The 25,142-nt window shown below is 34.0% G+C and overlaps 5 pseudogenes; 2 read left to right on the top strand and 3 right to left on the bottom strand.

Annotated features, from left to right (window-relative positions):
• Positions 1-449: 449 nt before the first annotated feature.
• LOC125193789 lies at positions 450-1,619 on the top strand (annotated as a pseudogene).
• A 4,170-nt stretch (positions 1,620-5,789) lies between these two features.
• LOC125194613 lies at positions 5,790-6,308 on the bottom strand (annotated as a pseudogene).
• A 6,387-nt stretch (positions 6,309-12,695) lies between these two features.
• LOC125194611 lies at positions 12,696-14,713 on the bottom strand (annotated as a pseudogene).
• Positions 14,714-16,002: 1,289 nt separating this feature from the next.
• LOC125192718 lies at positions 16,003-17,082 on the top strand (annotated as a pseudogene).
• A 31-nt stretch (positions 17,083-17,113) lies between these two features.
• On the bottom strand, positions 17,114-23,968 carry LOC125194610 (annotated as a pseudogene).
• Positions 23,969-25,142: the final 1,174 nt, after the last annotated feature.

The following is a 25,142-nucleotide window of genomic DNA, read 5'->3' as shown; positions in this document are numbered from 1 at the left end:
ATCAAGTTTTATTTTGGGCCAAAAATAAAAAGAAAGCATAAACAATATCCAAATTTATCTTATTAGTGTAGAATTATAGCCACATATATCACTGGTTTGATCTCTCACCACTCACCAGAACCGAACTCATTCTTAAGCAATCATTCATCAATCTCAAACTCAATATTAAAAATCAATTTTTACATTGAAGAAAGAAAAGCAACATCTTTGAGCCAATAATTTAAATCTATGTCAGGTTTGTGATATTTCTAATCAATAACCCCCTTATTTTAATCTATGCTTATTTCACCAGTAATAGCCACTTTTATGTGTGTAACACTATGAAGTTTCATAATTCCATTAAAATGTGAAGATCTAGCTTTTAAATTCATGGCAGACAAAAAGAGGGAAACTTTCATTATCGACATCCCAAAATCTCAGCGGCGCATGCTGCACAGAGTGCCGAGGAATTGGGTGAAATGATGCTTCGCGACGCTTGCTTCCTCATATGCTATATGCATGGATTAGGTATGGATGGGGACATAACTAATTCCCGGATGCATGAACGCATGGGAGTGTCTGCTATGTTGTTCTTGTCACGTGATATATGTATGCTGGAAAATCAGATTCCATTATGGATCATCTCCTTAATACACCCTCGACACCAATTATTGTTGTGCCAGTACTTGAGCTACGATTTTTATGGGGATTACAGTATGACACAACTCCCATGGACACAAGAAGAAGAAGGAGAAGAAGAAGAAGAGCCTCTTCACCTACTCGAAGCATGGCGCCCACCTCCCTTCGCCTTGTTGAGACCCAACAAATTTCAAGTCTCTTTTGGCGGCTTATCAAGAAATATAATCAACCAAGGGAATCATCGAATAAACTCACACCAAGTTTGTTGCAAGTGGTGGACAGTCCTTTTCGGTCGGTGTCAGATCTGATAGCAAAGGGTATTCATCTCCGGGGGAGTTCACGTTGTTTGACCGACATCAGCTTCTTCTCCTTCGGCTTGTTCGCTCAACTCCACCTTCCTGTCTTGTTCGTCAGCGATGATGACATATTGATCTACTCCAATTTTATTGCACTGGAGATGTCGGAGGGAATAGACACAGACTATGGCGTGACATCATTCATTAATTTCATGAAAACGTTGATCATAAATGCTAAAGATGTAAAGGTGCTGCGGGAGAAAGGCATACTGATCAGCGTGTTGGCAAGCGATGAAGATGTGCTTCATATATTTAAAAGCATCGATACCTATGGATTCTCAAACTTTGGTCTTTTTTATGAGGTGAAGATGAGGATTAATGAGCACTGCAACAGCAAAACCAAGACATGGATGGCCGACCTCATCAATACGAATTTTCGGAGCCCATGGGCTGCTATAGCTCTCGCTGCCGCCACTTTTCTGCTTTGCCTTACTTTTCTACAAACTTACTACACAATCAATCCACGCAACTAAACAATTCCATTTGATTCCATCTTCTGCTTTATGTATGTTTATTGCTACTTGATTTCACTTTTTGCTTCATGTGTGTCTTTTAGATTAATTACTGTCCGTAATGTAAGTTAAGTTGGAAATCAAACTTAGCTACTATCATGCTATAAGAAAATAAATGTGGACTATTTGTTTTATTTCTCAGGTTTAATTAAGTAATTTGTTTGTTTGTCCACATCTTAATTACGTGATATGGGATTTGATTTAGCCATTTGGGATCTAGATTGTTGAAACTGTGCTATGATTTGAGATTTGAAGGAAATACACATATAAAAGTTTAAACTATTACACAACAGTTTATACTTGTCAATCCAATCGGGCTAATGCTCTTAACTTGCCAACCCGAACTAGCAAACCCGATCTTCCCATCTTAAACATGATTTATATTTATTTATATTGCACAATAGTTTATAATTTTATGGAGATTAAATATAAAAGGAAAAAGATTATATTGGATTTCAGTTGGACTTGATTTGGGCTAAAGGTTTTGTTTTGCACACTATATTGCCCCAAAATTATAACGAGTTAAATTTTGAAGGCCTAAATATTATACTTCCATCCATGAAATAAAGTAGGGTAAATTGCCTAAAAAGTCATAAATTTTGGGGAAAGTTTAGTTTTTCCAACAAACTATAAAAGTTGCGGCTAAAGTCACAGTTTATCGGATCGTGCAAATTGCCCAAACTAAAACTAGTATTAACACATGTGCTATACACGGGACAAAAGATTTTTAAATGCTGAAGATATATTAACTTAAAATAAAGAATATAGAATAAATCAATATAGAAATATTATTTACATATTTGAACTAATTAAAATAAGTATTTGTAATATTATAAACAATTTAAGATATTATAAACAACAACAAAAAGATATTTATACTTCTCTTAACCCACTCTCAATGATACATTTCATATTTTAGCATATGATTGTAAACTATTATAATATTTGATACGAGTGTAGTAGTATAAAATAAAAGAAATAACAAAAGAAGAGATGTGTGGATGAAATCATATCAGACATACAAATAAAAAAAATGTAATACTACTATGTACAAAAGAAAAAAGAAAAAACAAACTATTTGAACGAATAAATATTTCACCGATTTTGATTAACAAAACATAAGTATTCATAAATGCAAACAAAAACATAAGAAAAACAATAACAAACCAGTAGTTCATAAGCTTTGAATGAAATGTGAGTGAATGAGTTGGTGGAATGTGGACCTATTACATTTATGGTAGATGAACCAAATTCCTATTTATGGATGGACTAAATTGAAAAAATGGGACTCTCGACAGATGGAGTAATTGTTTATAACTAAAAACATTTTTTTTTAGAATTTAGTAGACATGATAAAACTAATAAAAAAATCACTATTAATAAATTTATTTTCATCAAAATTAAATTCAATATTGCATAATACTATTTTGAAAATTATAAAAAAGAAATAGAACTCAAAGTTATAAACAAAAGGGCAACGCTTAAAGTTTACAACTTTCCATGAATTCAGGTTTTTCCACAAACTTTAAAAGTTGTGTAATGTCGAACTTTATTGTCGGTTTGCCGATTTTCCATGTCAGTTTTCACGGTCTGATTCAAACTGTTCGTTTCCTATTAAGACAATGTCTAAATTCTTTTTTCTTACTATCGTTATCTTCGTCTTTGAAATAGCTTCTCGTGGGTACCTTGTACACTTCAATCGGAACTCGGATGAAGAAGTTATGGCCATTTGATGAAGGCTGCGACCTTTGTGCGACCTTGTACCATCATAATGGCCATAACTTCTTCATCCGAGTTCCATTGCGATAAGGTCCTGTAGTTTTCAAGAAGCGAAGATAATGATAGTAAGATAAAAGAATTGGACATTGTCTTAATAGGAAAGACAGTTTGAATCAGAAAAACTGACATGGGAAAATAACAACAAATAAATTGTGACATTACGAACTTTAAAGTTTAAACGAATTCATGGAAGTTGTTGGTGTTTTAAAAGCAGTTACCCCTAAACAAAATTATCTTTTCTAGTAGTAGAATAAATCAAAATCAACTCAATTGTAACTATGTGTACTTCTAGTAATTTAAATATAAATATATTTATAAATTATATATCTTGAATATAAATATATATTTATAAGTAATTTCAACATATTCAATTAAACTAATAATTATATATAAAATTGTATATATTATTGTACACAACAACAATTAATGTTATGCAATATTGTTCTTTGTTTGATAATGAACTTCTAATTTTAGAAACTTTTATGTAGAGAGCGAAGGCATTTGTTTGGTTATTCCAATTTTATGTAGCGCCCATTTCTCTCCCTATCGGCCTGCGTTACACGGTGGCTTCTTCGTTGTTTTCGGCGCTCACTTCGCCCGCCTCGTCGGTTATTCCTCCGTTTCACGCCGTGAATTTTTCCGAGCCTAGCGTGGTAAGCTCCGGCTCTCTGGCAGCAGCCGCCACCGCCACCCTCTCCTTTTCTCATCTCGCATTACGTTGCCTACCGCTATCACCCATGTGTCTAACTTCACGCGCTCGCCCGGTTTAGATATTTTTCAGTTCATTTTATTTCTTGTTTTCAAGAGTTCTAATTTAAAACTTATATTTGGTCATTTGGTGTTCCAAAGTTTTTACCTTTGTCCCTCGCTGGATAGTAGCATTGCCGCGTTTCTTCTTCATCTCCGGCATCTCTCTTGTCGCTCACCCGCTAGCCGGCCGAGCTGTCGGATTCAGCAGAACCATACCTGCTATCCTGCGCCCCGTTGCCTCATTCAACAGGTCGCGCTGCCGCATCCTCTTCATCTCCGGCATCTCTCGCCTCCTCACCGCTCGCCTCCATTCTATGCCTAGCCTACGCTTTTCTGGGCTGTCCCCCGATTGCGGTCAAGCAGCATCGTAAGAAACGAAGAAAATTAGTCTCATAATAATCGAGTTCAATGTTGTTTGTGTATAAATAGGCTGTTTAAGCTTCTTTCGTAAGCTTGCTTTTCATTGGACCAATTTTTGGTAACCTTTTTTCTGTCCACAGTTGCTATTTCTCATAATGACAAAAAGGGTAACTGAAATAGCTTTACATTTTTCTTTAATCTCGAATACAATCTTGCAAAGCCAAACACTCAGGCTAACTGTGTGTCATTATTTTTAATCGTGTGAAATGGTATATATAAAGAAAATATCATCATAAGTTTTAATACTTATAATATTTGGTTATTTTAAAAATAAAAGAACCTTTTAAAAGTTGAACTCAACAGCCTTAGTTAGGTCATGCTTTTAACCCAACCTCCTGTATTTTAAAATATTTTTTAGTTTTTAGTTTCTTGTGAGAATTTCAAATCTATATATATTAAAGATAGTAGTACTACTATTTGAGATGGAGAGAATAATAAAGATATTATTATTATTATTATTATTATTCAACACTTTGTTTATTCGGATTTGATTGTGTCATAGCTCTATAATTCGGGATTAGGTTTATCGTTAGATGAAGCTGCATTGCTGATATTGATCCCAAAAAAAGACGGTTAGGTAAAGCAGGCCATGAACAACCAACCATCATCGTTAAAATAGAATAGGTTGGTCTATAGTCATTTGATTAGGGCCTCCTAAAACGATCTACTAAATTCATCGAGTTGTTCCAAAGAATAAAAAGGGTTATTATTATTATTATTATTATTATTATTATTATTATTATTATTATTATTATTATTATTATTATTCAACAAGTGCAAAAAATGGATTGTTTTTTGGTAAGAACCTACTGGGCAGAAATCCATCAAGAAAAGAAGATACCAAAAAAAAGGGCCCTTTTTATTTCGTAGCATCTCAACCCCAAAAACAAAACAAAAAAAACATTCCTTTAAGATTATAATAAGGTTAAAGGGTAAGCAAGATCAAAAGGGAATTAACAGAACCCAAAGAGATTCAACTTTCCAGTTGCTCAATAGTGCGGGACCAATTTGCGTCGCCCAACCCTAGGCACGCGGGCTTCCTTTGGATTGCTACCTTGAATGTCACCCCCAAAACCCCCCCAATTCCATTTTGGAACTGCCTTCAACCATTTGGATGCTCATAGCTCCTCAAACCTCCAGATGATGTAAAAAAGCATCCTGATTCAAATGAAAATAAAAATACTTTTCCCTTAGCCTCAACTGAAGTTGAACTATGTATGCATACTCTTCATCCTAACTATTACAAAAAGGTAATGTTTAAGCAAGGAATTAAAGCTTTTATACTCTTCTTGATCCTATTCTATGAACTATAAGAAGAGGCTCAAAGCAAAACAAAGAAAAGAGAAAGCAAACATCATTCTAACTTAATGGAGAGCCCTTTTTGGGAAATGGAGAGGAAGACTTGCCAGCCTTGCTTCACGATTTCAGCTGGTAGAAAAACAAGGTGACCCTCAGCACGCCCCCAAAAGAAGGGTACGCCCGCTCATCCTGCACCATGAATCAAGTTAATGGCCCGCTTCAATAACACAACAGAGCTTCATATGACATCAGAAGGAAAAAAAGACTACTCACGGAAGCAAAAACGGGATTGTGAAGTAGCATCGAACAGAACAAAGGGAACCTCCCATGCCCTCACAACTTGCTCAGGGAAAAGGACCCCATCCCCAGAGTCCTATAAGCCCGATCAAATGTTTATTCGTTAGCTGTCTTGTTCGCCGTACTGCTGCTTAAGAACTGCGATGTTTTCGATATGGCCTTCGAAAAAGAACATATCATCCACAACTGCAAACAGTCTGGGGAAAAAAAGGGGCACAAAAAAACCCAGGACCCAAAGAAACTATGACACAAGATACATAAAAACCACAATATCCATGATTTACACAAAGAAACAACTGAGACATAGGGGGAATGATTACTCTAGTAGAGCAGGCACAAAATCCAGAATTTCCCGATGTGATCATTTGGGGAAATCCATCCAACCAATTGACATAAGTTTCTGATACATAAAGGAACAGTACACTATCAAGGCCTAATGCTACAAAAGGAGAAAAGATTGCATTTTTATTACCTTGAATCATTTGATCAACACCAATTTCCCTAAAAACAAAAAAAAAAGAAAAACACACACACACACACAAATTAGCATCTCATAAACCCTAAAAAACCCCTCCCAAAAAGAATGCTATAAAAATAATCCGCTAAGTAAGTAGTACTACACAGAACAGTTTACAGATCGATGAAAGTGAATCAAAAAAAAAGAAAATGAAGTATAAGTAATAACCCGGGGAAAAGGGTTCTGGGGAAGAAGAGAGGGAAAGAAACCGAAGAAGCGGGGATTGATTAGAAGGGGGCCCAGTGTGATGACGAGAAATGGGTCGCCAAGAATCCGTCTTTGAGCGGGAAACGGCGCCGTTTTGGGGGGTCTGCTGCAGTTCAACTGGGCTTTTGCCACCGATTTGTTTAAAAAGGCCAAAAATTTTTTTTTCTTTTTTTAACTGGGGAAAATCTGAGGGAAAATGTATGAGAGAAAAAGAGAGAGGAGATGATGAACTTATTCTTTACTTATTGAGTTTAAATAAATTTCACGAGCACGCTACAGTGGAGTTATTTATTGACTATTATGCCCTTGTTTTGATGGGAAAATAAGGGTGTTTTGAGACAGGTGAGGGTAATTTCGTAATCTCAACGATGTTGGCCCATCTCTTCTTATCCAATGTTAAATGCTTGCGTGCAACACTTCATTGTGACATACAGTAACTACTAAAGATCTTGCTTACAAATAAATTTCGTCCATTTTTCAAACTACCCATATAATGAGAGATGGAGTTTTTTATCTATTCATAGCTCACTTACTTCCATATGTAGTGTTGACATAATTTGTGCAAAAAATACTAAATGTATTATTATAAATTTTCATACTTAGCTAATCTCAGGGAGTACTAATTACTAGTCAAAATTTTCAGTTTGAATTAGCGAAATTTGTGCATATACTGATAAGGAAATATTATAAATTTAGATCTTGCTATAAAATTCGAACGTGTTTCTTTCTTAATTAAAACGAAGGCTAGTTATTTGCTTAATATGGAGTAAATCTTTCACTCTATGCTACTCCTATAAATCAAAATGATAAAATTATCCAATTATTGTGCTAAATTATGTTAATTAATCATTATTCGACTTTGTCTTGATCCTTGATTGTAACAGTGGAAAAGAAAATAAAGGGCAAAAAATTATAATGTGTCACGCAGAAGTTGGTGGTTTTGTCAATCCCTCCCAAGACCCAAACAACCACTTTGATGGTTTTAAAATTTCCGTTGGCTATAATATTCGTAAACTATGGGCATATTTTAACATCATTATTATAAACGTCATAAATATACTGCAGAATGCAGATAATACGACCCACATTGTTACTCAAAATAACTTCTTCATCAATCATTATAATTATATTATCATTACTACTCCTTTAATTAAAAGAATCAAACCTATACTATTTCGTTTCGAATTAAATGATTAATTCAACAGAGTAATTGCAATCGTGCACATGAGTGGTCTACCATAACATATTCATCACCCTCTATTATTTTGAGTATACATCCGTTTTTGGTAATATAAACATGAGTATCTATACCATATATAAAAGATGAGTTTTAGGAATGTTTAGGGAAATAAGAGGAATTTTAGGGGTATTCAGGGAAATGGCCATTTAAAATAGATATTAAATGAATTAAAATATATAAAATGTGTATTTAGTGTTAGTTGGTTATTTAATTTCTATAGTTAGTGGTAATGTTGCACAACTAACATATAGTCAAGAAAAGCCAATTTTTTATATGAATTTTTGGTTGTGACAACTCTTATTCATTTTGTTTTCGGGGACGAGATGAGCGATACTAATTTAAAAGGGGTGACCCAAGGAATATTATTAGGTATGCAATCAGTTTTGTTTTTCTGGCTAAATGCATGCATACGTGTATATTCCATGCTATTTTTTGTAGTTTTTTGTGAGATTTTGATCGATTGGCTATCTTCTAATATACTCTTATACATTATTTTTATTGACGTGTGTTGGGATTGATCTTTTGTAGTATGACATAAAAAGTGATTTAAATGATATGTTATTTGTGTGCAATTTTTAGTTTATAAACTTCTTTGGTTATATGAGTTAAGAACTTGAAATAATAATATTATTTCTCATTCGTATATGTGTTTTTTTCTTTGTTTGATTTTATATTTTTTAATAATTTTTTTTTTTTTATATATTTATGATTTCAGATTTCATAAATGATATTTTTATGAATTTATAAAATCATTTTACCGCATAAAATAAGTTTAAAATAAAGAAAATGGGTCGATCCTGGTGATACTAGTTTTACAATAAATCCTCACTTATTAAACATTATCCTTCACTAATAGTACCACAAAGAAAAAGTAATAATTGTATGTGATTTGGCCAAAGGTCTGGGATTCGAATATAGAATGCAATTAAGTTTCAAAACAGAATGATCAATCTATACATATATAAAAGTGAGTTTTGTCTTTTTTTGAAATATTTATATGTTTTTTCCTTATTCAAATATTTATAAGTTATGGCCCAATTTGAATATTTTAAGTAACTCTCATGAATATTTATTTAGATATTTTAATGAGAATTTGACTAATTCTTTAAGCACTACAATGGTGGTTAAATAAATTTAAATAGAATAGTGAGCATTTAACAAATTTTGTAACCTAAATTGTCTTGATTTTATAATTTATGATGTTTTAATTCAATGATCTTTCATGTACTAATTTTGTACCTATTAAAGGCATAGAGTTGTGGATGAATTTACACACTAACAAAACATTCTTCTTCTCTCTTTCTCTCAACATTTTATTGCACATTTTAGGAACATTGTTTTGCTCCGATTTGACCCCCACAAGTTTATAGGTGCCTAGCAGGTTTGAGATGTTATATACGTTGGGAGGAATTCGTTTCATCTTTGGGAAAAAATACGTAATCCGAGAGCACAAACCCGGGATGTAATTTGTCTTCGGAAAAGGGGGTTTTTCTTGACTAATTTTCATTGTAATTTCCATTTCATTTATTGTGTTTTTTTCTTTTAGTTACAATAATTAGAGTATCGCGTGTATATGGTTCGAATTTTATCCGATATTTCATACATTTTTTTAGAGAGGGAAGAATGGTAACATCCTTAACTCAAACATACATAGTATTTATCTTCATCTTTACACAATTTATTATTTTTAGTAGAGAAATATGAAGGATTTTTTTTAAACATATTTTTCATAAATGTCAACACTTAATATAGTCTCTTTGTCATTGTCCAAATAATTTTATTTGTCTTAATTCCATTTTAAATATGTTTAATTTAACGCTTTAGGTGTAAAATGAATTGAGGAGTACATATTTATTGAATTTTTATTATATAGAGTAAATTTTTCCATTTTAAATCTTATATAATTATATTGTTTTTATTTTAGTTAATCGATTAAAAATTTAAAATCGTATGACAAAAAAATTTTCCCGTCGTGCATCGCACGGGTTAAAACTAGATATATAAAAGACAAAGTTTTGGTCTTATGTTGAAATATGTAAGTTATACGAGTATAAATTTTAATAATTATATACAATATGTCATAATTATTATAGAAAATGAAAGGTTGTTATACTATTCATAATGATATTTATATACATTTAATATTATGATTGATTGATGACATTACATATTCATTAATAATATTTAATTTTATTTAATCATTATGAACGTTTTACATAATTGTAAATGTTTCAACTTTCAAGCAAGATAATTATTTTTTCCGATATAAGAAATCATAGAACTAACTATCTATAATATTTTGCATTGCATATTCATCTCAACTTTGTCACTTTCACAAATTTCATGCAAAACGAACATTCAAAGTCAACAAATGGCAAACGAAAGCAAAGAAGACGAGAGTATAAAATATTAATTTGGAGAGTGGGGAGGAAAATAAGGTTGAGGATCATATTATGTTTAAGTGATATTAGTCCATATTTAAGCTTTTTCTTAATGTTAGTATGTTTTATTTTTTTTTAGTTTTGTTTTTATTTTTTATTTGTCTTAGCTATAATAATTATTTACAAATAGATTCAATATAGTATCATAGAAACTGGTGGTTAATGCATGCATATTCATCTCAAACCTCGCACTTCCATATATTTTATGCAAAAAAGCACCTAAGTCAAAGAAATGGTAAAAAGTTGTAATATAGGGTATGTAGTTGATTTTTTTTTTAAAGTATTACATGTAGAATAGATAGTGAAAACTGCTTATGTAATAGATTGGGCCCATGCAAGAGAGAAAATACGTGAGAGATAACGTGATGAAGAAGGGCTGAGCAGTGGGGGCGGGTAAAAGATGTTGAAAATGATAAGTTAGAGGGTATTGGAGTACAAAGAGAAGTCGGAGGGTAATGTTTTAACATGAATGAGTTACTTTTACCTAATAAATTGTTTGTTAGCAATACATTTTTTTAAATTTGTTGACCCAATTATATAGGTGAAGAGTTTACATGATTATTTTTTTATGAGACATAGTATATGATATAATAAATTCTTATGCATTTATGTGATGACTTGGATTAACGTGATGAATTTATTGTATAATTTAATAAATTAGATCTTTGAAATTGATAAAATATTTATTATATTTTTCTATGACAATGACTTCCATATTTTGAACATTATAAATTGTATATTAATAATTTCATATTGATGGTGTTAGACATAATTTTACTATGTATTGTTTAAATAAAATTGTTCATTTTTCTAAATCAATATATGTGTTTTGTTTTTAGATAATTTAAATATTATACTAATTGCAGGTTTTAACATTTTACTTATATTACTCTTTGATTGAGATTATAGTTATTAGTTGTGATTATAATTATTTACAAAATAAAATTGATAAGTTTAATCAATATAGTATAATAATTGCAGGTTATAATTATTTACTATAACATAATATAGTATTTACAAAATGTGTTCAAATAAATAATAAGCCCGATTTTTGTAATTAAAATTTGAAGATAATTTATAATAGAAATATTTAGGGATAAATAGAATATATAAGAAAAAAGTAGAGAATTCTAGAAGAGAAAGAAAAATAAGATGAAAACTTTAGAACAAATACATATGTAGTCATATATATGCCTATTGTACATATTTTGTAGATGTTAAGTTTTGCAAATTTAGTTTTTTTTAGTTTTCAAATTCGAGTAATGATAAAGTGATTTATTAAATTAATTTCCGTAAAATTAATCTGAACCGTGCATCGCACGGGAATAGATACTAGTATGCTTTAAAAATCAAGATCTCAAATGTCCGTGTAATTTAATTGGTTCACTATATTTAAAACCTCAAGATAGGACAAACAAAAATCATTCGACAACTAAATAAAATAAATTACATTAATCAAGATCCTTAACTAAATCACGTATAACTAAGGGGTTTGCTCATGATTTCAAACCAAGGGCAGTTTAAATAAAAGACATTCAAGATACAAACCCCACTATTCACCATCTTCTTCCCCCAACAATCAAACCAGATTTGAGGAGAGGAAAAAGCTAGCGGTTTTTATCAAACACGGTTGTATGCAACAAAATTTACGAACAATTGACGATGTAGACGACCGAAGTCCGCTTACTAGTGCAAGCGAGGTATTCCCAACCTGTAAAATATGACACGCCTTCTCGTGCTCTCATTTGTGCAGGAGTAACACGACCATATTACGTATAGAAAGTAGGAATACAAACACGTTGGGATTCACAAAAACATCAAAAAAACACGATAAGTTCCACAATAAGTTATCCCATAAAGACCTCTAAGAAGGAAGCTTATGCAACTACTATATGGAGTAGTAGTTTGTTCCATATTTAAGGATAAAAAATATGCGAATGATATGACTTTAAGGACTTCGAAAAGGGGCGACTTTTTTGGTTTATTTCATATATCTAAAGAAAACCTTTTCAACCAAGATTGAGCGAAGCCAAAAAAAAAACCACACAAAAAAAGCTAGCAACCTAAGATAGATAAGATTTTGTTCTGTATTGTCTCTTTATGTTTGGTAACATGGTCCAAACACTATCGCGACCAACTTTTAGTGAATACACAGACTAACCATTTGTTAATTTCAGAAAGTTGAGCAGAGTTTTGATCACTTGGGATAAAAGAAAGGGAGGAGAAAAATAATAAGTAATTTAAAATATGATAGAAGAATCATACTATGGCGATGCGAGTATCACGAGCTTTCAAATATTTCTGCTCTGCAGTCACAGATTCCAAAGCTTCCTTCAGTTCAGCAAGTTTGACATTAATGGGGTCCAAATGTTCTGTTAAGATTAGGGGAAAGGAGAAGGAACAATAAGGTGATTGAAAGTAAAGAGGAACAACGAATAGTGTGAAACTAATATATAAAGTTAAGTAAGATCAGACAAACCATCCTTCGCAAGGTCATGTTCAGTGGGAATATGGCCAACATGAATGTAGAAAGAGACTGTCTCTGGTGTATTATAGGGATTGTGGAAACAAAATTTGTACATTCCACTTTTAGGGGCCTTAAACTCAAACTTGTCCCCAGATGTTCCTTTTAAGTGTGCACAATATTACCTGCTGGTGATGTTGCCTACATCAACAAGCATCATCAATATTGTGCATCTGATGTCAAATACTTATATATTAAAAGCTTCCACCAACATTCATCTAAGAAAAACATCCACGTTCATTTAATGTGTTCACAAGTGAAGCTATGCAATAACCTTAAAATATGGCTGTGCAATAAAATGTTCTCTATGGATATGGAGTCCCAAATAAACCAGAAATCCACAATCTTACTGAATAAGCAGTTCAAACTAACAAAATTATTTTTACATATTCAAGCCCATCTTAGAGTATAACCAATTTGTCTTTATTGAGTTTACTTACTCCAATATGCCAATGAGTGAATATGATTTTAAACAATTGGGACACACTAAACAGTGGCAGAATTTCAATAGAAGTATAGAACTGATTAAGATCCATACGTAAGCCTTCTAATTTTCAAGTTCATGATTTTGTTAAGAATGTTGCTTTGCTGGCTTATATTTTTGGTTAAATACCATCAGTCATGGTCACGTACGGGTTGAAAAGAGTTGAAAGTTGGTATCTTTTTTTGTTAACTTTTCTAGGTTGTCAAGTGACAGTGTCCAACGTTAACAGCCAGTGTAGAACTCTAGAGGCTTACAATTAACAAGATTGGGAAGAACTTTTTACTTCCCAGCCACACCCCTAACAAAAAAGTGCTCAAGCATTACCAAACAAATAAATCAGTTTCTTCATAATTAGGACTTGAGATCAAGTTAAGAGTGACTTGATGGAACTAGAACTCTACTTGATGGCTGCTCAACTAACAAGCAGGAAACGCTCAAAGAATGTTAGATTTTATCAAGTCTCAAACTTTTTCCATATCTGTAATTAACGCAGGCCAGATTATTGAGATCGCATTTATAGAAAATCATAGAAAAATTAATCACCAACATAATGGAAAATAACCAAAACACAATCAAAGAAAGATTAATCACTAATTAATGTTAGCAAACACAATTTTAATATCTGAATCAATGAAAATCTTCAATCATTTGTTAAGGCTTCACTATACTAGGACTAATCACTACTTACATAATGGAAAATAACCAAAATAACAAAATTAAAGCTCCAACTACCATCTCCAATTCACTCAATTGATGAACAACTACAACAACAATGAATAAAAATCCTTTCTTTCAGCACAAGGTTCCAAAACCTAGATCGAAACTCCCACAATTGAATCCAATTCCACAGATCAACAGAAAAATTAGGGGAAACAAAAAAGCGTAAAATCAATACCGTGAAGTCGATGCCGGGATGATCGGAGCTCCAGAAGATATCGTGATCGACGACGACGAAATTCCCGGAAACGGTGTCGCCTTCGTACAAGACGTACTCGTATATGCATTCGACGTCGTTTACGGTGACCGATAGCGCAGAGATACGGGTCAGTGTGGCGAGAAGAAGGAGGCCTAAAAGGGCGCCGCACCTGATAATTCCTCCCGTCGTCTCCATTGAACTACGATCAAACGATTCGACTCTCGCTTTCAAGTTTTTGAATGCGATATTTTGACTCGACTCGCCTGATTTGGAATAGTAATATTGGGGTAAATACTGATGCGTCGTCGTTTCAAGGAATACGTGGAAGAAGGTTATTTGATGGAACAACGCAGTGTCCAATTATTACTAGGTTCTAACTTCTAACTGATTTTCAATTCTGGTGCATTAAAATGATTTTGTTTCACACTTGTGATTAGAAATCAGCGTGGAATTAATCATTGTCGAACTATTCCTAGTCTCTTTTTTTCTTTTAATTAGGTGAGTCAGTGCCTATTTTTTGCCCTCAATGAGTGATCTACAAGTGTGAAATACTGATATAATTATGTGGATCATTCTTTAAATTGGTCCAATTGAATTAAAATGAGGCCCAACACTTACTTATCTTGGAGTCGCCTGATAATCACAATGTGGCCACTCCACTCGAATTGCCGCTCCTGATCATTTGATTAATGAGTGTGTTTGCTTTGTGAGACTTTTTAGTCTATGATCTCTCTTATTCGCTTGCATATTTTATGTCACTCTTTTGAGACGATATATCTATCTTGTGTGATTCTCTTAAATCTTTCTTTTCGCTCCTCTTTTTGGCCGCTCTTCTCTAATCATTATTTCTCTGATTTGTGAGTGTGAACGGTGATACCTCGTAGCCGATGTTACCTTCTTGATTTCCTTGCAAGTCTGATCCGAGATTTTCAATACAAAGGCAAAGTTTGTAGAAACATTCAAATAACAAGAAACTAAGAATTCAGACGGAAATACATAAATATTGTTGAAAAGGCTACGAATCCAACAACATTTGATAACACTACATGCGTGGTTTTTAGAGTGGTGCTCGTAGAGAGAACTAAAGAACGGAGAAGAATAGAATGGGTAAGGTAAACTAATTAGTGGGTAGAAAAGTGTCATATTAATTAGAGTGAGTTTATTTCGGAAACAATTGTATGCATAAGTCCTATTTTAGTCGCACCAATTTTAAAAATACTAGAACTCTTATATCCCTTTACCAAGATTTGGAATGAAGTGATGAATATATATAGTACTCGTAACAATTAATTAAGGAATGAGCATAGCAGTCATCCAATTTAAGAGCGGGTGGTCCACTAACTAATTAAATTAAACCACACAAGTAAACTCAATTTGATTACATCGTACTAGTTAACACTAATATTAATGTAACAATGCAAGTTGCCTATGATTCGTTGCAGTAAATTAGTCACATGATTTCTTCTCATGGTCTAGAAAGTTCCAGCCCTCTCTTACTCTCTCCCTCCATTTGCAGTAAAAGTGTCTTGGCCAAAAGCATCCACGTGAGTGAAAAAATTGAACGGGCCATAGATGAATTACGTGGATGCAAAAATATCCACCCCTTTTGTCTTCTTCACTTTCGCATGCACTATTTATCTCACACTCAAATTCCCATGCCAATGCAACACTTCTACTAGCATTCATTACTCCACCAACCCACACTAAATTCAACACGTCTCTAAAAATCAGCTCTTGCACTTTGTGTTTCAGATCCTTCTCTCTCTCTCACACACACACAGATCAAATGGCTGCATCCTGCTATGGAGTTTCCTCAGTCCTAGGCCGGAGCCCGGTCAACACAAAACACCTACTTGGAGCTTCTAACTTTGCACTTCCTATCAAGAGAAATCTCAAGTTTATAGTGAGAAGCTCGGCTGAGGTAACTGCCCTTTCCTTTTCTTTTCTCACTCTTAATTAATTAGATCTCTATTTTCATTCATCTGATTATATATGTTTGTTCTTGAATTAGCAGAATGATGACACCAAAGAGCCGGCCATAGCCCTCCCACTCCCTCTCCCACACCTATCCCTCCCAAGCCTAAGGTATTTTTCTTCGATAAGAAAAAAGTGTGGACATATATGGTATATGATCTATAGTTTCTGATTGGTTGGTCATATTTGTGCAGGTGAGCACGGACTTCTTCGACGTGTTGGCCTTTAGTGGACCGGCCCCAGAGCGGATCAACGGGCGGCTGGCGATGACCGGGTTTGTGGCCGCCATTGCGGTGGAGTTGGCCAGCGGAAGGGACATCTTCGCGCAGGTGCAGAACGGTGGATTCCGTGGTTTGTCTTCACCAGCGCGCTGCTTTCGGTAGCTTCCCTCGTCCCTTTGTTCAGCGGCCAGACGCCTGAATCCAAAGCCGGGCTGTCATGACCTCTGATGCCGAGCTCTGGAATGGGAGGTTTGCCATGCTCGGCCTCCTCGCTTTGGCCCTCACTGAGTATATCAAAGGTGGCGCCCTTGTGTCTCTAAGCTGGAGGAGTATCATCGTTGGTGCTACTAATATGTTGCAAATTTATGTCATCATGTTTTGTAGATACTTCATGTAATAGTATGAATTTAGATGCTTGCCAGTAATATGATGAATTTCATCCTGTCAATCGCTTCTTCTTAAGCTTGAATCATTACAGATCAAAATTACATGATTACTGAAAAAATAAATATAACATTTGTGAACAATGTGGATGAGTAGTACATTGTACAAAACGGGTGATCTCTCTTATTCGCTAGCATTAGAGGTATCCGTATTCAAAAAACATAAGATATATACAAAGGGATTATATAAACAGCAATGGATTGAGATTCCTACAATTTTCATGTATACAAGTTTGTTCGAGCCTAGTTATAAAACTGGACTATACAAGTGTGTCAACTTGGAGGGCGTGTTCCTTCAGCTCGTCGGTATGGGGCTTCTCCGCTCCGGTGAAATTACATCCTGCAGTTCAATTTGAGTAATCCATCAATATTATTACCTTAATTCGCAACTCTATAGTTCAATACGGAGTTTCAGCAGAATGGAGCTAAAAGAAGCAGGATAGTATTCTTACTTCGACAGGCACTGGGAATAGGTTTATGCTGCTTGCAGTAAAAGCAAATCCACTGCATACGAGATAGAACATAAACTCAATTCACGGAGAGGCAGGCGGAATGAAATGAAATTGATAAGGATCAATGATGGGACATGTTTATGATGTTGAGGAAGTATACCTGTGAGATAGAACCATTTGCCACACATATGGAATGAAGAATTCTCAGGGTTACTCTCTTGTTCGAGGTGAAACGTAATTGTGTAAATGTCTTTAAAGGCAAGAGGGTTAAGTTAGACACAAGGAAGTAACAACAAGAACTTTGAACTTATTGCGGTAAGTGTTCATTAATACCTTCATTCCATCACCTCTCCAAGCACGAGAGTAGTCTATTATGAGTTGAAGCACTTTTTCAACCGACCACTCTCCATCTAATTTTTGTGCATCAATGCGGCTATTAAAGAAATCCAAAACCTGGAACAAGAAAAGAATCATAATGTGATTGTAAGTTTGTAGATAAAAGAAAGGACGAGCATAACACTTCCATCGTGTAGATGATACAGTTTGTAAATCAGTTGAAGTACATTTGCTTATGTAAGGGAAAATGCTCTTTTCTGAATACTTACATTGTATACGTTTTCCAACAGTTCATTAAAACGTGGATGAGTTTTGAAAGGTAGAAAAACTTCCTGCCTGTGCATAATTGCATAAACAACCTGAAAGTAGCAGTTAAAATAAGGACATGTAATGAGAAAACACCCAGAAAAGATTGCAGTTCGCAATAATTTGCTTGAGTAATCAATGACTTTACACATTTAGTACCTCGGATTCGGGGCAATGCATAAGTAAGGATTGCATTTAGTATTTCCAGCACAATCCTCAGGAAATCAGTATATATATGCAGTTCAACAGACTGCATCAAAAATGAAGGCACTGTAAAGTCTGTAATCATATAAAGCTTTTGGAGGACTGCAATTGCAAAAGTTACAGCATGGGTTTTCTTACAGGATCCTCTGCAAGGCTGTCTCCTCTTAGAGCACCATCTCCTGAATTTATCTTTTCATTTGTAATCTCGGCTAATTTATTGTACCTAAAGAATTAGATGAAATCAAATATCATATCCAAAACAGTCATTATAAATGACCGAAAACAATCAAATACGACAATAACAAATAACATGAGACATACTTGCGTGAAAGCATATCAAAAAGGCTAACCAACCGCTGCGATGCATACGCACTCAGTTTGTAAACATGTGGTGCCATATTTGCCAAAGTTGCAAGACAGTTTGTATGGAGATAGACATCCTGTTTCCAAGAGAATTGTGAAAATATTAAATAACCAAGCAAAACTCCTTCGTAGTATATTATGGTTCGGGAATCTGACAAGATTTACAAGTAGAAATTATGATCTATAGACTATAATATAAAAAGCGGACGTATTTGTGGCACAAGCAGAATTTATAATTCATCATCGTGATGTATCATTTGATCTGTTAATAAAAAGATGTCAAAATGAGATGTTTCGTGGCACAAGTTAATAGTTTTCTGCAGTTTTTAATTGGCACAAAAGGGAGCAATTTTGCACTTCGTCTTCGAGATTCCAGGTATCTCATTAAAGCACATTTCAGTAACATTTCATGAATTCACAAGCACCGGTGAGTATCTTGGAGGAAATTATAGAACAGCGAAACATAATGGAAAAGAAAAGGGACCATAGAAAAATATCAAATCTTACCCTAGCTTAGAGAGATTGTATTTCACAGTTCTAATTAAAATAACCACCATGAGAGATCCAAGTGATGTTTGATTCAGGATACGCTCTTTATACCAGGGAACATTAGGAAGCATCTGGAAGAATAAATAATAATCAACTGCCACTCAAAGTAATTAACAGAAGATACGGATCAATAAAATCTTTACCAGTCTGTGGATGCTGGCATTAAAAGTGGAATCTTGACTTAGTATGAGAAAGATAACAAGGACCATATAGATATGATTTGATGTCCTGTTCGAAGCATTGTATAGTGTCTCCAACATAGGCATTAACTGCCAATCACAACATGTCATCATCAAATATCAAAAGGAATAAGAAATAGAACCGAGGGAAATACTAGAAAAATATCAATAGTCTATCACACAGAAGAAGATAAATGACCAGAAAAATATCAATAGTCTATCACAAACAAGTAGTTACACTCATATTTTACTAAAGAGGAATTGGTGAAATTAGTCAGGTGCTTTCAACCTTTTTAATGCAAAAACACCAGGGACATCTACTTTCATAATTCTAACATGAGCATAAAAAATAAAACGAAACAAAACCTCATTTCAGATAATTCATAGATCTTTGGGCTTTGATCACCGAGGAATAGAGACTTTACAAATAAAGCTACGTGTTGATATTATGAATCTCTTACTAGTTACAGCTAAATAAACAGATTAACAATAATGCAATTGAAACCACATACTGTAAGTCTTTCAAATTGTTCGATTCTAGCATAGCAGTTATTTTTTTAACTATAGCAGTTCGAGGATCCAAAAATGATAAGCACTGTACAGCAACACAACCTGCTTCCAGTATAACACAGAAGGTAAAGAGAAGACTTACATTCCAAGAGTATCAAAAAGTGAAGCAAAAGGTAGTCTCGTGACTGGTTCACTGTGTGCATTCCCTTCAACATCAACACGATCAACTGTAGGCATACTAGTCAGACTTGAGCACTATTACTATTAGAGCATATGCAAACAAACAATAGATCTGGAATGCAGAAGATCTCATACATTCAACATCCATGACATTCTGTAATGCTTTGCAGAAAGGGTTTTCCGAAAAGTATGTTTCTTCCTTTTGAAGAGATTCTGAACTGTTATTAAGACTGTTATCCTTTGCATAGTCCACTGATACACATTTTCGGTAATAACTGAGAATGAGTAGGACATGAAGACTGTCTTCTGCTAATGAACGTCTTGAGGCTTCACCAGTTGAGCTGACTAAATAATTGATGGGAAACAGCACCAAGCTTGCTGCAGGTTTGAATTATGTTTGAAGTTAGAAAAGAAAAACATGTTTTTAAGAATTGCGAACCTATATTTCACAAGGAAGAGAGAAAGATGAAATCCATTAAAAAAATGTCATTTCCAAAAAAGTTCAAGAGTGTAAAGTTCAAACAAATAAGCGAATACACTATAATTACACCACACAAACTTTTAAATCAGAGTAAGGTGTAATAAAGTGATACCTGCTGCAGAGCTAACTCTCCTTAGAACTCCTGGCTGATTTCCTTCCGAAAATAGTATAGAAGATGAAGTATTAACAGAAAACTGTGGGCGTGTAATGTAATTTAGCAACAACCTGTGCACGACCATATTGACCAAAGAGCTTCCTGCAAAAGAGGCACCCTTTTAATCAGAAGAAGAAGTTGAGAGCCTCGTAGATACTTGAGAAAGTTACTTACTCACCTGTGTCATTGCTGCATCAATGAATGGGTGTATATCATTTGGTCCTGGTGTTGGCCCAGAGAGAAGTTGAGTTGACGATGCTATCACTATGAAGTGAAGGAGCTCCTGATGCAGATGGTATGTTCCAGGTCTGTAGAGAAAAGAGGTTATGGACATGCCTCTTTAACATCAACCGGGTAACACACAGCTCACTCCATACCTGACATCAACTTTGCCAATAAAATTGAGAGCACTGAACATGATTAAGCTTCCAACATGTTGACCTGTTTCATAGTTGAAAGAAATGACACAAAAATTATGTAAATCAGTTTATTTGAGAATGACTAGAACTAAGAAGGATAAAGATCATGAGTAAATCAGCATGGTCTACACATGTACTCACAATAATCACTGGAGACTCTTGGAGGAAAAAGCTAAGTACAGACGACTTGATGGGAAACTTACTACTTGATATTTAATAGCAACAAGGCATATCATCTACTTTGTTGTTAGTTTGGTAAACCATTTTATGGATAAGCCTAAGTACCAGCGTGGCTAAGCATATAAGCTCCTTGAAACAACTTATAAGCTTGTGAGAAGTGTTTGGCAAAATAAGCTCCTAAACATTCTATAAGCTGTGAAAATAAGCTCGGCTGCTTGTAAACTCCCCAAAAAATACTTTTGAGGATTAGCCTAGATAGATAAAAATACTATAGTCTAATCCATTGTTTACTAGTAGAACTAACTTTTAACTATCTAGGAAATACTCAGAAGTAAATGGAGACATAGGATACATTTTTCCTAATCATTCAAAGCTACTCCATCTACTTTCCTGCATCTAAACACAGCGATAATGTGAAATATTCCAAAAATTTGAAAGCAATAATTTGATTGCACAAATAAAAAAGTAGTACTAACTAACAACATCAAGGAAGAAAAGAAATAAAAATCGGTGCAGACATAGCATGTTGAACCTTTGAGAAATTATTCGGCACAGGATCAGTTTCATCCAGCGACAGGTACAGTTCTTCAAAGTTGTCACTCCTAGTATTCTCAATGAGATACTTCAGGAAAACAGAAGATATGAATAATGCATTAAGAGCTTTTGAGAGAGCAGTGGACTCCATATCAGAGGCTGAAACACACTCTGCAAACACCATGCCAGGTTAATCAAAATCTTCACGAGGTGCCTTGTCTTACAATTATTCATGGCTGCACACATATCGGAGAATAACTGAATCAGCCATATGAAATGAACCTTAAAAATCTGGCAGATAGTATTTAATATTCACATAGACATTGATAACAAAATGTGTGAGTAAATTTCCCTAATTTGCAATCGCTCAATGGGCTAGAGCTTATTGAAGCATATCCATCGAAGCTGACATAAACCATCATCCTCGAGAAATAATGGATTGGTTGCTACTAGTTTTACTATGCAAAATTGAAAGTATAAGATGAGAACTCTCATGCTTCAGTTAACAGCACACTTTCTACAGAATTCTGGCTTCCAAAACCTAAATAACAACTCCACAGCCTATCAGAAGTACCGAAATTATGATCTTCTAATATTTCAACTTTGCACTAGAATGATTTGCACCAGATTTCTTAAAAGATGCATCTTTGTTGGGGAAGCTACCAGAGACATACAAGCTCTCATTAAGGAATAAGGATTGGCATATACAAAAGATGTGGTATATTACTAAAAGATGCATAATCAATATTGCTATAGAAGATATGCATAAATGCTCAGACATCAAAAATTTCTCAAGAGTCAATTTTATCACAGATGACTATGTAATGAAATACAAAGAGGATAACTCCGTCTTTCCATAACATAACTGTAGTGAGTAGTGACCTTATGGAGGACATCATACGCATTCTGAACAAAGATCAGCTTGCAGAAATAGATACACTCATTTCTAAAACGGTGTTCCTAAGACATCCACAAAGACTTATTATTAAACTCATCACTCTCTCAAACGGCGTAAGTCTGGCTACAATTTAGGTTTGCGACACATCTCTAGATAAGACTCACTAGTTGCTGCATTTCTCTAAAACATTCTGTGGCACTATCATCAAACCATAACTAGAAAGCGAAGAAACATAACAGAGGATAAATCACACTCGTGAGACCGAGTTCACACAATCTCGGAACAGATATCGGCAATGCAGGCTACAACTCCGCAAAATAGCACATGAATAGCAAAATTGTAGGCACGAGGAAAGCGTAGACAGATTTTAATTGAAAAAAACAAACGGAATTGAGAATTCACAGACCGAAGAGCTGACAGGCTCGGCGAACGCGATGAGCAGGCCAGCGAAGATCGAGAGGAAGCTCGAGAAGCTTCTGCCAGTAATCGGAAGTGAGGGGAAATGACTCTCACCAACGAATTCCCCAATTAAATACTCAGCCGTCTCCTGCGGCCGCGCTTCGCCGCCTCGCGGCGTCGATGGTAGTCCCCCATCGATCGCTACGTAGATCTTCTAGCAGTGGAAATCACAGCAATTTCTTCAATTGTGTGTGTGAGAGCTGAGGATTAACAATGCAAGTAGATCTGGAAACAGAAATCGTGCCTTGCTTATGAAGGTTTATAGCTGGAAATTTCTATGGGTGACTTTCGGATTTACGGTATTTATAGTTAGAAACCAGCCAAAACCAAAACAATTAATATTGCAGTAAGCTAGTAACTATATAAATTATTTTATTTTCCATTTCCCATTATCTTACTTTATTTACAACGTCAATTGTGAGAACGTTGACCACTTTACGTTATAACTATTATAATTATATTTTCGTTAAAACATCTTATTATCTTATTAACTGAATTGTATTTTGTTGGTGTTAAAATATTAGTATATCGTTAAAACATCTCTGATCAATTGCTAACTCATCATTTAATTCGCTAACTACAACTAATTTAAGGCACATGATTTTAAAAACGCGTCTAATATTTAATGCACGTAATTTTCGCTTTTATTAATTAAATCAAAAAATTAAAAACGCAAATTAGCGCGATTTAAAACGTCAATATAAATGCTTTCTAAAATATCAACACAATGCTATAATGTCAACACAAGCTTTAAACGTTAACCCATCGCTTATATCGACATTCTACATATATTATACTGACATATTTTATATTATACGCTGACATTTTCTCCATACTGAAAATTAAAAAATTTGAAATTTTATTCAAATTTTGACGCTAAACATATCATGATGATATCATTGGAATCCTTATGAAATTATCTTTAATTTGGTATATGTTATATGAATTAAAAGTTTTGGAATTTCTTTTAAAAGTTAATTATAATTAAACAGTAGTTAATTGACATTAATACCCCTAGTGATATTTTTTGGAATTAATACTAGCTTTATTGATCGTTTTCGTTAATCGTATTGACATTTATGGATTAATGATCTAAGCCTTAATTTAAATATCTAATTGGCTATTATTTAGTAGAAGTTAGCATTAGTAGTTAAGAATATAACACTCCCCTCTAATTATATGACTATTATATTTAGCAATCTAATGAAATTTTTTTGGACATAACTCGCAGCTTCCCAAAAGAGAAACTAAGAAACAATAATCTATCATGAAGAACTAACTGCTAGAATACTCACCGTGGATTTTCTAAAACATGAACTCCTCTAGAAAAGTTATATGCATAGTTCGATAAAAAATCAGCGCAAAGTTACCTTCTATGCACATGACGGACCATACGACTCAAAATTTTGGAGTAGGTTCCGTACCTTGTGTACTATGGAGCGACAATTGACCGAGATATCAAAATTTTCTAGAATAATAGCGACTCCAACAATCCATACCTTCCACACATCTAAAAGGAATTATAGGGCCATGCCATTAATAAATTGCGTAAGAAAAACTTAGCATAAAGTTATGGCAAATGATACAATGTCACAACGATTCATTATATCAACACAATGTATAAGACCATCTCCAAGACTCTAAAACCTAAAAGGATAGGTATTTAGCTCTAATAGACTCAAAAACCAATCTCATTTTTGGTTTTTGAGAAAAATACCTATCTTTAGGTTTACACTAAACAAAACCTAAAATTTTTTCAAACGTGAGTAAAAAAGGCATAATTTGGAGAATATTCTTTTAAGTTTGAGTTTAGTGTAAATGGTTGAGTAAAATCAATATTTAGTGTGACATTTGCTATAAAATGAATTTGAGTTTAGTGGAATGATTGGAGATGCTTTCACCAGCAACTCAAGATTAAGCAATAAATTTGGGGAACAACT

The sequence above is a fragment of the Salvia hispanica genome, chromosome 6, assembly GCF_023119035.1.
Source record: "Salvia hispanica cultivar TCC Black 2014 chromosome 6, UniMelb_Shisp_WGS_1.0, whole genome shotgun sequence".
Taxonomy (NCBI): Eukaryota; Viridiplantae; Streptophyta; class Magnoliopsida; order Lamiales; family Lamiaceae; genus Salvia; species Salvia hispanica.
Note: the sequence above shows the minus strand (reverse complement) of the source record. Positions and strands in the feature narration are given on the sequence as shown.